Source organism: Copadichromis virginalis, linkage group LG3, assembly GCF_057382275.1.
Source record: "Copadichromis virginalis isolate Kocher_CV1m ecotype Utaka linkage group LG3, C_Virginalis_male_GT1.1, whole genome shotgun sequence".
Taxonomy (NCBI): Eukaryota; Metazoa; Chordata; class Actinopteri; order Cichliformes; family Cichlidae; genus Copadichromis; species Copadichromis virginalis.
Window position 1 is genome coordinate 61,536,845 of NC_140620.1, and position 16,937 is coordinate 61,553,781.

At 42.3% G+C, this 16,937-nt stretch overlaps 1 long non-coding RNA gene across 1 annotated transcript; it reads left to right on the plus strand.

The window, feature by feature from the left end:
* The first annotated feature begins 10,066 nt into the window (after positions 1-10,066).
* LOC146716473 (uncharacterized) lies at positions 10,067-13,664 on the plus strand. The gene is made up of 2 exons (XR_014919200.1): positions 10,067-10,581; positions 11,257-13,664. It is a non-coding gene; the product is annotated as an uncharacterized LOC146716473 (long non-coding RNA).
* Positions 13,665-16,937: the final 3,273 nt, after the last annotated feature.

The following is a 16,937-nucleotide window of genomic DNA, read 5'->3' on the forward strand; positions in this document are numbered from 1 at the left end:
ATGGGAAAGAGAAGGAGGAACACTCTGACATTCAGGGTTAGAATGAGTTTCATGAAGCAGACTGTGAAGATCAAAGCTGCATTAGAAAGCTTACATGAATGAATGAGTGGACAGAAGTGGACAGAGATCATCTGAAGCACTTCAAAGGCTTTAAATCAGCACATTTCTCTTTATTCTTTATCAACTCTGTTAGTTTCTCTCAGTTTTCTGTGGAATGAAGCTAACAGCAGGCTAATAAGATGCTGACCAATAGGTTTCTATTAAAGGTTGTAATTTGTATATGAAAAAGTGCTTTGGCTCAGCAGGGATCAGCTTACAGGTAGAATACAGCTGCTGGATGGGATTAGCATGTCATAGCTATCTACCAAACTGCTAACTGGGGGATTTCAGGCCATCTATGGATCATTTTTGCTAACTGTTTATTCAGCTTAGGCTCACAGGGCTGCAGCCTGTGCCCTAGCTGTCATAGGGCAAGAGGCGTGGTCCACCTGCACAGGTGAGCAGTCCATCACAGGGCCAACAGAGAGAGACAGAGAAGCACTCTCTCACATCCACACCTACAGCCAATTTAGAAGCACCAATGAACCTAAGCAGCATTTCATTGGACTGTGGGAGAACATCCAACCTCCACAGAAAGGCCAACAAGCTTCAACCTACAACCTTCTTGCTTTAAGGCACTAGTGCGAACCACTTTTCCCCATTTCATCCCAAATCCTGCATCTTCCTGTTTTTGACTCCAGGCCAGCTCCACTAACACTTTCTCATCAGACACTGCCACCTAGTGGAGGAAGTCTTAGTCCCATTTGAAGCTTCAGATGACAGTTAGTTCCTTTACAAAGAGGTGGAGGTGGTGGGGCCACAGCACCATCATCACTGAGTGCCATAGGACACTTAACCTTTGTTTCCATATGCTGGGAACTTCCTGTTGTTCCAAGGAGGACTGGAAAATGTGTGAAAATCTCCCAGTCAGTTCCTCACAGCACACTTCAATCATTTCCCTCCCACAGCATCAGGACCAGGGCTTTTTCTCTCTTTGGTCCCACTAAGAGATTTCCACACAAACACCTCATCAGTGGGACTCTCAGAGCTACCAGCCCTTTGCTACAATCACAAAGCTCTTCATTGAAATCAATGATATCAAAGCTGGAATCAAATGAGTCCAAGTCTTCTGCTGATTCAGCATCACATTCATCTTTGCTCCTTGTTCTGCATCCCCACCATGGACTTCATTCCTTTCCAAGCCAGCCTTGAGTGTCCTTTATTCAGCTCATCCTCTGCTTTACTTTTACACCTGATTTTAGCTGCTTTATCTGTCTTTCAACAAGTTTCTGTGCCTCAATCTTTTTCTTCTCTCCCTCATAACAAGACAGCTTCTTCTGCCTGAGAACATGTTGGAGTGATTTACTAATCCAGGGCTGCTTATTGGGGAAAATACTTCCTGTTTCCAAAGTAATCCCCATTTTTCCCAGAAAGAAATGTAAGTAGAAATCGATGATCTAAGTGAGAACATGAGCCTTTAACAATAGCAGCAAAATATTTCTCCAATCTCAATACTCCCTCTCTCGACCTCTGGAACACCAGAGGTCACAATACATTGTGTTGGGTCACTCCTCGGCCCACTCAGCTGCTTCCATGTCCATCCATGGCATCGTGCACATCGGGGTCACCACTCCCGCTCTGACCCTCTCTAGCCGTCCTCTGGCTCAGCAAATCAGACAACCTCATGTCATCTAAGTGGTCCAGTAATAAACACCAGCTCCCCCTCGAGAACACTCCGATGGGTGCTCTTTTTTCTGCGTCCCTCTCTTGTGGTCCATCATGCCTCGGGCCTCCAGGATCCTCACCCCCCTGTGGTCGCCGAGATCTTGTGTAAAGCAAACCAAACACCTTTTCCTGCACCTCCCTAACTTATCATCTTTGGGACTCTTTAATCAAAAGCCTGATCCTAATTATCTTCTTGACTTATTGACTTGTATTTATATATATTCTTCAACATTACGCATCATTTTAAAACTCTTAAAACGCTGCTTTCACGTCCCTGCATGCGTTTCCTGTCGCTTGCCTTATCTAATCATCAACATCCTGTACACAGAACTCTCGCTGCTGCAAGGCCTCCACTCTGACCTAGAATCTCCTTTCACAAGAAAATCATTATAAGCGCCTATTCTACTAAAAGATCCAAAAAAAAAACAACCACTTTAATCAATTAAGTTTAAACATATAAGCAATTACTCCTGCATACATTTTATCACAGCTAAACGCTGCCTTGAAACAACTCCTGTGTGTTAACACTAACTTCATTTTAAAACTCACATTTCCTATGTTATAGCCTGTTTTTGGTACAGCCTTTTTATTTCATCTTGCTCCTTTGATGTAACAATACCTTCTCATTCTAGTTTATCAGACTTAACCAAAATATATGCTTTCCTTCCTTTGGTCCTTCTCTAAAGCAAGAAACTCCTATTCAGTTCCTCTTTTCTGTCACTTGTTACAGGGCCAGCTCAAGTTCAGTTAAACGCTAAATTAATTTGAGGCCTTTTGCCTGGAATCAATACTGTCATGTGTGTTTATGGACTCTATATGTCTGTAAGCGTGTGCAATCCTTCAATAACTCATATCATCCTCACAGTAGATTGGCTAATCATAGCGCTAGCCAAAGGCTCGTGACCCACAAGAGACGAATTGAGCCACAACTCCCTTAAAGGCACAAAATGCAATATGTATAAAAAGTCATTTCTACGTATAAGCTCTCCCCTTTATCCTAAAAATAAATCTATGTAATATCTGTATGTGTGTCTTCTATTCATTAATGTAATTGTCAGTTATTTTCTCTCTTTATTTTACCTTCTTTTTGTTTACCTCTTTGTTTGTGACGTGGACATCCCTAAACCATCCTGAGTTCCGGCTTCAATTTCAACCCAATTGTACCCTCTATTCTCGCAGTCGAACTCGTCTGGGCTTCACCTTCCCACTGGCCCCTGTGCCCTTCTCTTAGTGTCCTTTGTTGTCTTGTGATCCCCAGCAAACACAGTCTGTTTCTTCTCTGTTTCTTCTCCGTTGCTCTTTTCAGTATTTTCCTTTTAGATTAAATCCCAGCCTGGCAAAATATCCCATTCAGTGTCTTTAAACAGTTATGTCACACTGTTCTTACCAGCCTGCAGTTCACCGTGCATTTTCCATCACGTGCTTTTCTTCCATGCTGCTGCTGGTATCGTCAGTGTAGTTTCAGTTGCACTGTCTTTTGCCTGCTGTTAATTCTTGAAGTCCACGATGTTCTGTCGGTCTTCATCAGGAGATTAACTGTCCTATGAGCTTCTTCTCAGGATCGGGACAAGTGGGAGGTCAAGCTGTAAAATTTTAAGCCAAAATCTGGCCTGTTTTCCTCCCAATTCTGTTAATCAATGGTTTTGTACTCAAGATTCTAGGTTGAAAGAAGTCCACCTGTATTGACACACTAAAGCATACAATTAATATCCTTTTCATTTCTTTTCTTAAAACCTCCATTTGCTTCATCTGCCTGGAGTTTAACTCGTATGTTTCTCTCTCTGTGTGCTCACTTGTCACAGTCAGTTCCTTTTATGGGCATGCAAAGTTCCTGTCACACACACCATTTCCTGTCAACCTTGCAGCTGCTCAGAACCATATTTTCTGTTTCTATCTCTCCTGTTTTGTTTTTTTTACAGGCTAATAAAACTCTTGTTTTACTAAGTCTTGATCTAAAACAATTCACCCTTATTTCACGCACACACTTCTAAATATACTAAATTCTTTGCGTTTGTCAGATCGTCTCACACACACACCGCCTTTTCTCTCACACTTCCACTTCTGCACTCACTCTACTATCAACTTTCATAGTGTTATTATTATTTATTATTTTGTACAAATCACACCCAATCACTCAAAACCTGCTACTCACAGCATTCACACACTTAAACTGTGACAAGAGTTGAGGAATATACTCACAACACGCTTTCCTAAGAGTCTTTCAGACATGCCTTTCATAATCAGAAAGAGCAAGTCAAAGAAAACAATTGAAACCTCTATTAATTCTCACAGCACACACATAGAATAGAAAAAATAAAACACACCAGCATTTATTGCTGATGAGAGGTTACTCCTAAAAGTAATATGTTAGTCTTAAATATATACAGTGCACTCACTATATTTATATATCAAAACTCAGTCAATTACTATACATCCACTACGGCAACTCAAAACTTTATTTATAGCCCTCTAATGAACATAAATGGCGTCTTAAACACACACTCAACAATGTTTGCAGCAGTATTTGTAAAACCAACTGTGGTTTAAACAGTTCACTGCTGACTAATTTGCATTTTCACACTCACACACACACAGTCTAAAAATAGCTCCAGCACTGCCTCAGACTCCTTTCACACAGAGATCTCTTATTTTATATTACAAAGACGTCTTATATTTACAACCACTGTCACATCTGTCAGCTTTAGCGCCTAAACAATTTCGACAAATTTAAGTTAACGGTCCAACCGATAAAGTCCAACTTTTTTGTGATCAATTAACCAGTATCTGTCCAACAGTTTCTGGCCTCATCTCTAAAATCCCTAACTCAATTTAAAAGCGTCAACCAACCCAAACTTTGCCTGAAGCTCTATTTTTGGCATTTCACAGCCAAGGCTTACCCCGAAGTTTTAAGTTAAAGTTACACGCCCGAAGTCCAACTTCTGCTGGCCAAAAAAGCGCAGACTACCGTTCCAAACGGTAAGGAGACTCTAACTCCTAGTTATTCTGGAGTGCCCCAAGCTCCACAGTGACCAACTGACTATCCCTCTTCGAGGACAATGCCTAAGCGTCCTTGGCATTGGCAAGCGTTACCTCTGAGCACTGTGCTTCCTATCAGTCCAACTGACGTTCTTGAATAATTTATAATACTTTGGAACAACAGTAAAACAGCCAAAAAAGTGTAAGACTGAAGCAGGTCCAACCTTATAACCAATACGGGCTCCACCCCAAACAATAACCAAATTCCCTAATATACTAAAATCACTCAGCAGTCCAACTGCTTTCCACGGTCCAACCGTATTAAATCCTTTAGCGGTCCAACCGCATTCAATCATTTTTAGCAGTCCAACTGCATTAAATCCTCAGTACTGTCATGAGATTCTCATCAAAATCAAAGCAGACATTCCCCAGTAATTTCAGTGAGTAGACTTTAATTTGTAATGTCCAATTTGGCACACTTTGGAAATAATTCAACAGGTAGTGCCTTACCTTTGGATAAGCGGCTTAGAACAACAATGAGAAAAAGAGAGCTGATTATTAGCTCATCAAAACACAAAACAAAATCACAATGAATTATCAGTTAATTTCATTTAAAATAATTCATTAAGTATTTATGTACAATTCAAATTAGTTAATTACATATTTTGTTGGTTTGTTTTCTATTTTAATTATTTTACTGACACATTTAATGAATTATTTAATGATGTATTTATTTAATTCACGTTGCTACTCCTGGCCCTGCATCGCTGTTCATAAATACATTTTATTTGTCAGCTTCACCCATCAAAGTCAGGGGGCGGGGTTAATGCTGATCAAGTCAACACCATTGCTTTGGTCTGGTGGGCGTTCTTTTAGTGGGCTTTTCTCAATAGGCCTACACACCAGGGTTTGGACATGTGTGGACCCAAACTATACTTTTACCCTTTTTTGTGTGTCACCAAATACACTTTAATATTTTCTAGACAAGAATGTAGTGGCGTAATCTTTAACCTCTTTTGGCTCCAAACAGAAGTGACAGACTTGAGCAGGGTTCATTTAAAGGCTGACAGAAGTGGAGTGGTGACGGGGAGATGTTTGACAGGACAGTGTTTCAGCCTCCACAGGTTCATGTTGTGCTCCATCAGTCAGTGAAGATGAAGTCAGTGCTGATGAGGCTGTAGAGTGTGTGAGGGATGTGAATGAGGATGATGAAGATCTGATGATAGCAGATAAAAACAGGCTGCAGAGACTTTGAGCCATACAGGGCACACAGTGTGTGTACAGAACAGCTGAAATCATTATGGAGGCCTCACTGGAATATGGAAGCATCACAGTACAGCTTCAGTGAAGCTTTAAAGTCTCTGATATGAGATGAGAAATGAAGCAGCCAGAGCTTTTTCATGAGTGGAAACCCACTGTGACTGTGAGCTGCTGCTACAGCCTCCAGATTAGCCAGCAGCTCATCCTGCTCAACATGGGCCTGTGGTCAGAGTGTGTGCTGGATAATCCGGCCCAGGATGAGGCCAAACTGACATGGGATGAAATGTCTGTCACATAATTGAGCTTAGTGTAGTTTCATTTCTGCACAATTTAAAAACAACCAAAACTTTGTTCTGTCTTTTCTATGTTATACTGTAGACTTTCTTTGATACTGTGTCCAAAAGGAGCAGCTTTTACTTTGAAGGGGAGGCGTCTCTGTTTCCTCTTCAGGTTGGATGATGGAAGCAAATTAGTAGCTGTGTCCCAAAACGTCGGCTGCATCCTCCAGAGGCTGCATTTGAAGGCCGATTACGTCACAGCCAGGCGATGAAGGCTGTCCGTATTTGTCGACTCCTTCAAATGTGCCCGACAAATGCGTCCTTCATTTCCCCGAATTTGAAGGATTCATCGGGTGTGTCCTTCGTGGCCCACCATATCCCAGAATTCATAGCGCGGCCCAGCCAAATTTCAGCTGCCAACAATGGCGGCAGCTACTAAGTTTTCAAATTACTCTTATTAATCTTTCTGGGTCACAAAATAAACTTTTAACATATTTTCAGGCGAGAAAGTAGCTGTGTAAACTTCAAATATCTGCTTGGTTTATCAAGACATCGCATATTTGCAAAAGTGTGCCGACGTTTTCGGAGACGTCTGTTACCCACCCGCTCGCTAGCAAGCCGGGGGGTTCAATGGTCACTCCAGCCGGCGAGAGCAGCGGACGCCCGGCTTCATCGTTTTCAGACCCCGCTCTTTCGCTACTCAGGTTAAACATGATATATAAGTCACTCGGATAACTTAAAAATGTAATTGTTTGCCTTTTTTCTGTGTTTTATTTGTTCCGGAGTAAATCGGTTTGGCTGAGATCAAAGTTCCTCCGGGATTTTCACACAGCTGAATAAACGTTAAACAGGAAACTGATTAAACAGAAGTGTGAGACGGTCGAGAATTTACGCCAGTGTCCTGTTATATTTTAGATAGCAAGGAGCAGACGGCCGAGTTTATTAAACTCCACCAACACAGCGGTGACGCAAATCTGAAGGCTAGACCGTCCCATTTCACAGCACTTCCAGCCTTTTCGGTCTTTGAAGGACCCGGCCCACGTAGACCGCGAATACCGGGTCCTCCGAAGGATGCAGCCGACGTTTTGGGACAAAGCTAGTGTGTGATGTTCTTTCAGTGTTGCACTTTGTAGACGCTCCCTGAGCACTGGTCTCACAGCCAGCTGCACATAGAGACCAGTGTTGTTAGTCCAGGTCAGAAGATGACTTGTTGGAATGAAAATGAGCTTGTAGTTTGTCTGCTTTAATAATGTGACTGGAAATAGGTGTTGGACTTCAAATATGTCCATTTCTTTCACACTTCACCTTTAAAAGTGAAGCCTTGTGGTTCCTGGAAGGAAAAACACGACTTTTTCAAGTCTTTGTCCTGTTTTTATGAGAAATGTACGACTTTAATGTGAAACATTCAGAGTTTTTTCTCTTGTTGTGTTTGTTTGAAGCTGCTTCCTGTTGGCTTCAGCTGTTTGGAGTTTCCATTTTCTAAACTTCTACATTCTGAACCTTCTTCAGCTCTGAACAGATGATGAAACACTGAATGATTTCAAGCACTTTGTCTAATAAACTTACATCTTTCATTCTTTATACAGATTGAGTTACTGTGGTTTGTCAGAGATCAGCTGTGATTATATGGCAGCAGCGCTGAAGTCCAACCCCTCCCATCTGAGACAGCTGGACCTGAGCTGCAACTACAACCTGCAGGATTCAGGAGTGAAGCATCTGTGTGGTTTCCTGGAGAGTCCAGGATGTGGACTTGAAACTCTGAGGTCAGTCAGCATGTTTTAGTTGTGCTGAGATGAATATGATGTGAAAGTTGTGCTGACACTAAACTGCAGACATCAGGCTGATATTATACTGATCCACACTGAGGATCTTCATGGTAAAGTCTGTTTTCTTCTTCTCTGGTTTAGTCCATTGACTGCAGCAGAACAATGTTCACATTTCAAACCTTCAAAGAAGAAGAAAAATCCTCCACTGGATAATTCACTGTGAAACTCTCCAACTCTTCATTGCACCTTAAAGTCTGTCTGACACTGAAATCCAAAGCAAAATGTGCGTTTGCTTTACAGACAGCAGTCCAACACAAACATACACACATCATCCAAAACACAGTCCAACATCCAAATCTCCTCCACTGCCAGCATGAATGATGGGAAAGAGAAGGAGGAACACTCTGACATTCAGGGTTAGAATGAGTTTCATGAAGCAGACTGTGAAGATCAAAGCTGCATTAGAAAGCTTACATGAATGAATGAGTGGACAGAAGTGGACAGAGATCATCTGAAGCACTTCAAAGGCTTTAAATCAGCACATTTCTCTTTATTCTTTATCAACTTTGTTAGTTTCTCTCAGTTTTCTGTGGAATGAAGCTAACAGCAGGCTAATAAGATGCTGACCAATAGGTTTCTATTAAAGGTTGTAATTTGTATATGAAAAAGTGCTTTGGCTCAGCAGGGATCAGCTTACAGGTAGAATACAGCTGCTGGATGGGATTAGCATGTCATAGCTATCTACCAAACTGCTAACTGGGGGATTTCAGGCCATCTATGGATCATTTTTGCTAACTGTTTATTCAGCTTAGGCTCACAGGGCTGCAGCCTGTGCCCTAGCTGTCATAGGGCAAGAGGCGTGGTCCACCTGCACAGGTGAGCAGTCCATCACAGGGCCAACAGAGAGAGACAGAGAAGCACTCTCTCACATCCACACCTACAGCCAATTTAGAAGCACCAATGAACCTAAGCAGCATTTCATTGGACTGTGGGAGAACATCCAACCTCCACAGAAAGGCCAACAAGCTTCAACCTACAACCTTCTTGCTTTAAGGCACTAGTGCGAACCACTTTTCCCCATTTCATCCCAAATCCTGCATCTTCCTGTTTTTGACTCCAGGCCAGCTCCACTAACACTTTCTCATCAGACACTGCCACCTAGTGGAGGAAGTCTTAGTCCCATTTGAAGCTTCAGATTACAGTTAGTTCCTTTACAAAGAGGTGGAGGTGGTGGGGCCGCAGCACCATCATCACTGAGTGCCATAGGACACTTAACCTTTGTTTCCATATGCTGGGAACTTCCTGTTGTTCCAAGGAGGACTGGAAAATGTGTGAAGATCTCCCAGTCAGTTCCTCACAGCACACTTCAATCATTTCCCTCCCACAGCATCAGGACCAGGGCTTTTTCTCTCTTTGGTCCCACTAAGAGATTTCCACACAAACACCTCATCAGTGGGACTCTCAGAGCTACCAGCCCTTTGCTACAATCACAAAGCTCTTCATTGAAATCAATGATATCAAAGCTGGAATCCAATGAGTCCAAGTCTTCTGCTGATTCAGCATCACATTCATCTTTGCTCCTTGTTCTGCATCCCCACCATGGACTTCATTCCTTTCCAAGCCAGCCTTGAGTGTCCTTTATTCAGCTCATCCTCTGCTTTACTTTTACACCTGATTTTAGCTGCTTTATCTCTCTTTCAACAAGTTTCTGTGCCTCAATCTTTTTCTTCTCTCCCTCATAACAAGACAGCTTCTTCTGCCTGAGAACATGTTGGAGTGATTTACTAATCCAGGGCTGCTTATTGGGGAAAATACTTCCTGTTTCCAAAGTAATCCCCATTTTTCCCAGAAAGAAATGTAAGTAGAAATCGATGATCTAAGTGAGAACATGAGCCTTTAAAAAGTCCCAGTGGGTGCAGTCAAAGCAGTCCCTCAGTCCCAGTATAGAGTCTTTGGTCCAGACTGGAACAACTGCGTGCCCAGTTTGAGCTCTCTTCAGTCCTGTGACCTGACAGACCCAGAGGGGCCATCACATCACATTTAGAAGCTCCCCTAATGGAGCCACAACACATGTCCAATACTTAGTCTGTCTTGTTGGACCAACTGGAAGAAATGATTCAAGGACTTAGTCACAGAACAGAGATTCAAATCTCCAAAATCCAACTGGCTGCATCAGGACATATAGTCTGAAACTCTGCACAGTTTCCTGTTTGAAGCTGCTTCCTGTTGGCTTCAGCTGTTTGGAGTTTCCATTTTCTAAACTTCTACATTCTGAACCTTCTTCAGCTCTGAACAGATGATGAAACACTGAATGATTTCAAGCACTTTGTCTAATAAACTTACATCTTTCATTCTTTATACAGATTGATGAGCTGTGGTTTGTCAAAGATCAGCTGTGATTATCTGGCAGCAGCACTGAAGTCCAACCCCTCCCATCTGAGAGTGCTGGACCTGAGCTGGAACAACCTGAAGGATCCAGATGTGAAGCAGCTGTCTGATCTTCAGCAGAGTCCAGACTACAGACTGGAGACTCTGCTGTAAGTAGAGTGATGGAGTGAGTGGGTGGTGCTGTCAGCAGTATTGTACTAAACACAGTCAGTATGAAACAAAGATCCAGTGTTTCCTGTAAAGCTGCAGCTTCTCGGTGAAGCTGTGAGAGGAGAATGGTGACAGGCTTCAGGATTGGACACAAACACTTCCTGTTTCTGACCTTTATGGTCACCATGGTAACGGCTGACACGCTCTGATCAAACGCTGTCAACAGCCAATCAGCTCTCTGAACAAAGCAGCACGCAGACCAATGACTGCATTCATTTCCAAGTTTAAAGCAGTGAAGAACACAGTCTGTAGGTGAGGAAGAATTTAGTGAGAGCAGATGTTTGGATGGAATTCCTCCAGTTAACAGCTGGAACCGTCCATCTGGATTGTTGGGCTTGTTGTTGGGGTTCCTACAGAGCTCAGAGTGGACACACCAAGGTTCTTCTAATGAATGAAAGTCCAAACTCAAACTAGGAGGGAAAAACATTTTCATCAACTTCAATAAAAATCCAAAGATTAGAAAAAGTGAAGCAACAATGAGTCCTAGTACAGTCCCAGCACTGAAGTCCCTGCTGCTCTTTATACTGGATGTGCTGCATCACTGACTGACAGCTGATGAAGAGTCTCTGGAAACACTCGTTTATCTCCTCTGCTCTTCCTTCTTCTCTCTGCAGGTGGAGGTGATGATGGTAAACAGGACGGTGTGTGTGCTGAGAGAGGAGGAGCTGTGTCCTGATGATCCAGAGAGGTTGAAGCAGCAGCAGCTTGTGTGTAGAGACGCTCTGACTGGGCCATGTTACTGGGAGGTGGAGAGGAGAGCTTCATCCAGCAGTGACTGACAGAGGAATGAGAAGAAATGCAGATGACTGTCAGTGCTGCAGAGTGAACTGCTCTGAGAACAGCTCCACTGTCAGACACAATGTAGAGTCCAGCATCATCCCTGTGTGTCCCTCTGGATCTGACAGAGGATCATCAGTGTATCTGGACTGCTCTGCTGCTGCTCTGTCCTTCTACAGTCTCTGCACAGTCTCTGTCTGACTCTGGCTTCAGACCCTCCTGGATCAAACTCACCTGGAAAGACTTTCAAACATCACTCAATAGATTTGAATACAGAATATATTTGATATATACTGTAGATGTACTGTAGAGTTGCAGTTTGTCACTTGTAAATACAGTCTGTGAGCAGCTCTGAGCTGAAAGATCTTTCTAGAAACACGAAATGTTTTCACTCTTCTGTTGCTTTTTCATATATTTCCACAACATTAATATTGATCCCACCTGTCTCACCTGTTTCATGCTTTTATACATAATAACAGGACACGTGTGATCTGAGCGCTGCTGTGGTTGCTGTGCTGCACGTCTTCATTTAGATAACAGAGACATCTAGTGGTTCAGAGGGAGAACTGCAGGAGGTAGAGCTGTGTTTTAGCATGGAAAACTTTTTATCTTTTAGGCGCAGATACAAATATGACAAGTATCAGTGTGAGATACAAAAGGTCACATCAGTCAGCAGAGGGAACAGTGATCACACAGCAATGTAAGAATAGAAACATAACAGTGAATCTGGACATGTATACAGAGGGAAGCAAACAAACAGGATGTAACACTACATTAAAGCCACAAATGTGAAGAAAACAAACACAAAGGAAAATATATTTGATCTCAGGAATCCAAATCAGATGCTTTAGAGCAGGGGTCGGCAACCCTGGGCACGCGTGTCACAGCTGGCAAGCGAAGGGTTAACTGATGGCACGACCATAGCTGGACTGGCCATCGGGCATACCGATGATGATTTTTCGTTTTTCTGGGCCAATGATGTTTTTTTATGATTTTTTTTTTTGTAACGGTATAAACGATGGAAGGTGGTGGATTGGCCGGATGCTGGTCGATGTGTAGAAATAAGTCAGTTGTTTGGTGGTGGCTATGGCGGAGCTTCCACAGAGGCAGCAGGTGGATGAGGGAAAGGGGAGGCAGGAGGAGCAGAGACCCGAGGCGGCCGCCGGTCCGAGTGTTGGCCCCCTTGAACTTTCCCACATTTTGTCACATTACAGCACAAACATGAATCAGTTTTATTGGAATTCCACGTGAAAGACCAACACAAAGTGGAACGGAAATCATACATGATTCCAAACATTTTTTACAATAAATAACTGCAAAGTGGGGTGTGCGTAATTATTCTGTCATGGAAAAACACACTGCCATCAACTGTTTTGTTTTTGTCAAAATCACTGTAATATAATCACTGTACCTTTATATACATGTGACTTATATTAATGCTGCTGCCCTCTTGTGGCTAAAGTGTAATTATGTTCTTGTTATTAGGGAAAACATTTGAGAGTAACATGACAAATGAGTCAGCACTTTGGCTTCAGCTTAAGAAATCCTCATTTTTATGTCATCAGTTATAGTTGCATGTATTCATTATCATAAGTTAACCTTTAATATTGATGTCTTAAATTGATTTTACTTAAACTAGCAATAATTTTATGGTTGCATTAAATAAATGCATCACTAATGAATGAACTATTTCAGTAATTAATTTAAAAAATCTACATAATCAATTAAAGATATATATTAATAATGAATTATCCATTAATTTCATTTAAAAATTTTCAATATTTGTTTATATACAATTCAAATTAGTTAATTACATATTTAATCAATTATTGGTTTGTTTTCTATTTTGATTATTTTACTGACACATTTAATGAATTATTTAATGATGTATTTATTTAATTCACGTTGCTACTCCTGGCCCTGCATCGCTGTTCATAAATACATTTTATTTGTCAGCTTCACCCATCAAAGTCAGGGGGCGGGGTTAATGCTGATCAAGTCAAAACCATTGCTTTGGTCTGGTGGGCGTTCTTTTAGTGGGCTTTTCTGTCACGGCCTGCGTGGCAGACTATGATGAGGGGAAGGAGGACCCAAATGCCAACACGTTCTCACTCCTGTATGGAGGACCACAAGAGCCACGCGCATCGAAATAAAGAATTCTGTGCTTAAGTAATGAATTATAGAATAAATTCTGCATTTGTAAATTCATTTTTGAATTCCCATTTAATAAACTGATTTTTGAAATGCTTTTAAAAACTGCATTTCAAAATCCTTTTTCCAATTGCACTTTAATAAACTGCATAAATTGCATGAATGAAGGGATCCTGCAGCGAAACGGAGAGCCCAACCTCTGACTTAGTGCCTGTTTACTCAGTCTGACCACCTGTGAAGTTAACGCGCTAACGTGGCTAACGCTAGCATCACCACACGTAGCCCCGTTATTTTAAGGTCATCTTAGCTCATGAAAGTTTAACGTCGCAGCTGTACGAGCTAGCTACGTGTTTTGTAAGCTGCTGTGCTCTTCACAAATAAAGCTGGAAGCAGCTCAGACTATTAGAACCAGCACTGAGGCCTGTTACATTTATGTTAGAGCAACAGCTGCAGCCTTTAAACTAGCGATTAAAATGCTGACAGTAATCAGAATCAAAAACGGTTTTATTGCCAAATGTTGAGCAGGTTTACAACATTAGGAAATTGCTGCGGTGCTTCAGTGCAAACATACTGTCATATAACACTTAAATAAAAATAAAAATAAGGATTAAAAGTGCTAAGTAGATAGATATATACATGAGTGCAGGTGGTGATCAGGGCCAAACATGGAATGATGCAGTGAACACAGCGTAGGGTCACGTGGTAGTGGTGGGAACAGTCATACGGTTATTGTTCATGTGTCCAACAGCAGAGGGGAAGAAACTGTTCTTATGGCGAGAGGTTCTGGTGCGAATGGACCGGAGCCTCCTGCCTGAGGGGAGCAGGTCAAACAGACTGTGTCCAGGGTGAGAAGGGTCAGCTGTGACTGAGCTGCACGCCCCAGTGTCCTGGAGGCGTACAGGTCCTGCAGAGATGGGAGTCTGCAGCCAATCACCTTCTCAGCAGAGCGCACAACATGCTGCAGTCTCTGTTTGTCCCTGATAGTGGCTCCAGCGTACCACACGGTGATGGAGGAGGTGAGGATGGACTCGATGATTGCAGTGTAGAATTGCATCATCGATCATATAATCCATTGTTTCAAATTAGACCTAAAACTCCCCCTTTTGACACATCTTCATGTGTCAAACAAAACCACAACTAGAAAATTAAAAGAAAAAGGTTCATCAGATCATTTCTCAGGAAACCTCAGCGATTCTCCTCTCGAGTATATTTGCTCCGGGCCTGCAAACCTGTGTTTAAATAATAAAATCAGTTTAATTATCATGTTCGATCTTTTCAGCTCCTGGCTCCACCCAGAGCCTGCATCCCCAGAACGACCTAGAAACAAAACCTGTATATTAGCATCAACTTCACATTTAAACTCAGTTCCCCCCCTGTCCTTCCCTCACTGTGATCCACTCTGTGCTATAAGAAACTAAACTTAAAACACAACAGTTATCAGTCATGTGCTTCATACAAAATGTGCGTATGTTTTAGTTTCACGTTGATCCTCTGAGTGTCATGGTACTTCTTTTAATTTGACTTTATCAAATCGAACCAAAATAGGTTTGCTGTCTTTACTTTGCTCGTTTCCCTCCAGCACCACCTCGTATCACCTGCCCTTTCCCTTGGACCAGTGTTTGTTATTCCATAACTGGATTTGGAATGTGACAAGTCCACCAATCCCCTATATAACTCCTACATTTGGCTTTGGTTCTGTTTTCCTTCTATAAAATGTCATTGACTTCTACAGTGGCCTGCTTTGGTTAATGGTAACATCAGTAATATCAAACATTTTCTCCCCTTCAGCATTTGGCATTTTCCCAACAATATAATGTGACACCATCATCTAAACCCAGTCAATAAAACAACATTTTCTTAAAGCAAACATCAGCAACCCAAAATTAGCCGCCCAAGGGTGGAGTCTGCAGCTCCACTCTCATGTGAACCTTTCGGTCTCCCTCTCTCTCTCTTGTGCTCCTGCCAAAAGCAAAGCAAAGCATCCACCTTTTTCTTACCGGCGTCGTGAATTGTTTGTCAACATCTACTCATCCTAACGCTGGTCCAGTCTTTGTCACGGCTGCACAGCAGACAAGTGGAGCCTCACGCGCAAAGCATCAGAGTCTCCACCCTCATCAATATGAGCTCATTTATTTGTTCTTTCTTTTGTTTTTAGAAAAAGAGTTCTTTATGATCTTGGACTGGATTGACTCGCTGCAATCCTTTTAGACAGGAACTGGCAGGTTCCCACAGGTGACCTTTTCCTCAGCCCATTGTAATCTGGAAAAGCTCACCTTATATTTGCTCTCACAACAATGTTTTACAGCGCTGTTAATTCAATCTTGCAGGCCTGCTTAGAACAAAGAAGGAGGAAAAGAGAGCTGATTATTAGCTCATCAGAGCACAAAACATCATCACCAAAGGGGGCGACACCTGACAGTTTTCTCTAAGTGCACTGTTACAGAAATAATGAGCCGCTCCTCGACATGTCCATGTTTAGTAAAACTCCCTCTATTGAAATAAGAAAACAAGCCAAAGCTAACTGACAGAATGAACCCATCACTAAAACAACGACCCCAAAAATCTTCATCACAGAAAAGTTTTGCTTACTAATCCAACAATATGTTGTGGGAATTAGAACTTTCCGGGTCATAAAGCTTTTGCCCGACTCTTGGCTTAACTAATACTGACATAGTCTGAAATCAGACTTAAAGTCACTCCCTCTGTTCATTTAGGATAAATGTATCTATATCTGATTTAGGCTAAGTGCCTTTTGTTTAGATGAACTGCTGGACTTCCAGACCAGCAGGTTTAGGGAAGTCTTTATGGGGTCACACTCTGACCCCCCCCCACCACACACACACACACACACGCACGCACGCACGCACAGGCAACGTACTCTTTGTTTGTATGTAGACGTCATATGTTAATGAACGTCATATGTATATTCATGTAACCTCAATAAAAGAGCAGTGTTACGGGGGAGCGGACGAGAGCAACTGGGGTGAAGCGAAGGAACGGCGTTTGTCCGGTTCTCTCCCGTGCACGGGAAACATGAAGAACTTTGCCTACTCGTGTCTTGCTTTGCTATGTAATTAAATTGTCCTTAACGTTCCAATGAATAGGTTTATGCTACAAACCTATCACTGAGGTTAACTACACAACCCCTCGCCACCTCCTTATACACAGGAGTGAGTACAAAAGGGTTCGTACGGACGCATCAGCCGGCCGTCCTTCTGCTCGACACTGTTAGCTGAAAGATGATCGGATCATCCTCTGTCCTGTATTTAAGGCTGAGAGTCTTTGTCCAGTCTCTTTTCCACAGCTACTGTCCACAGCACTGATCCACCTGCAGCACAGCCCCACTCAGTTGTTTTATGATTTACAT